Below are 916 nucleotides of genomic sequence, written 5' to 3'. Positions count from 1 at the left end.
AGCACCATCGGCACACGCTGGGCCCTGGTGCGGGCGCTTGCCCCGAACACCATCGGCACAAGCCGGCCCTTGGTGCGGGCTCCTGGCTCGACCACCATCGGCACACGCTGGGCCCTGGTGCGGGCGGTTGCCTCGAACACCATCGGCACACGCCGGCCCTTGGTGAAGCCGGTTGCCTCGACCACCATCGGCACACGCTCGGCCTTGGTGAGGGCGCTTGCCTCGACCACCATCGGCACACGCTGGGCCCTGGTGCGGGCGCTTGGCTCGACCACCATCGGCACACGCTCGGCCTTGGTGCGGGCGCTTGCCTCGACCACCATCGGCACACGCTGGGCCCTGGTGCGGGCGGTTGCCTCGACCACCATCGGCACACGCTCGGCCTTGGTGAGGGCGCTTGCCTCGACCACCATCGGCACACGCCGGGCCCTGGTGCGGGCGGTTGCCTCGACCACCATCGGCACACGCCGGGCCCTGGTGCTGGCGGTTGCCTCGACCACCATCGGCACACGTTGGGCCCTGCTGCGGGCGGTTGCCTCGAACACCATCGGCACAAGCCGGCCCTTGGTGCGGGCGGTTGCCTCGAGCACCATCGGCACACGCTGGGCCCTGGTGCGGGCGGTTGCCTCGACCACCATCGGCACACGCTGGGCCCTGGTGCGGACGGTTGCCTCGAGCACCATGGGCACACGCTGGCCCTTGGTGCGGGCTCTTGCCTCGACCACCATCAGCAGAAGATGGCCCCTACGTCGAACACCATCGATACATGCCGGGCCTTGGTGTGGGCACATGCCTCGAGCTGGTGCGGGCGGTTGCCTCGACCACCATCGGCTCGCGTTGGCCCTTGTTGCGGGCACATGCCTCGACCACCATCGGCACCTGCGCACCCTCGGTGTGGGATTTGCTTGTTTGGAAA

This window comes from Durio zibethinus, unplaced genomic scaffold, assembly GCF_047325235.1.
Source record: "Durio zibethinus cultivar Kanyao isolate XHJ-2024 unplaced genomic scaffold, ASM4732523v1 HiC_scaffold_404, whole genome shotgun sequence".
NCBI classification, from domain to species: Eukaryota; Viridiplantae; Streptophyta; class Magnoliopsida; order Malvales; family Malvaceae; genus Durio; species Durio zibethinus.
Note: the sequence above shows the minus strand (reverse complement) of the source record.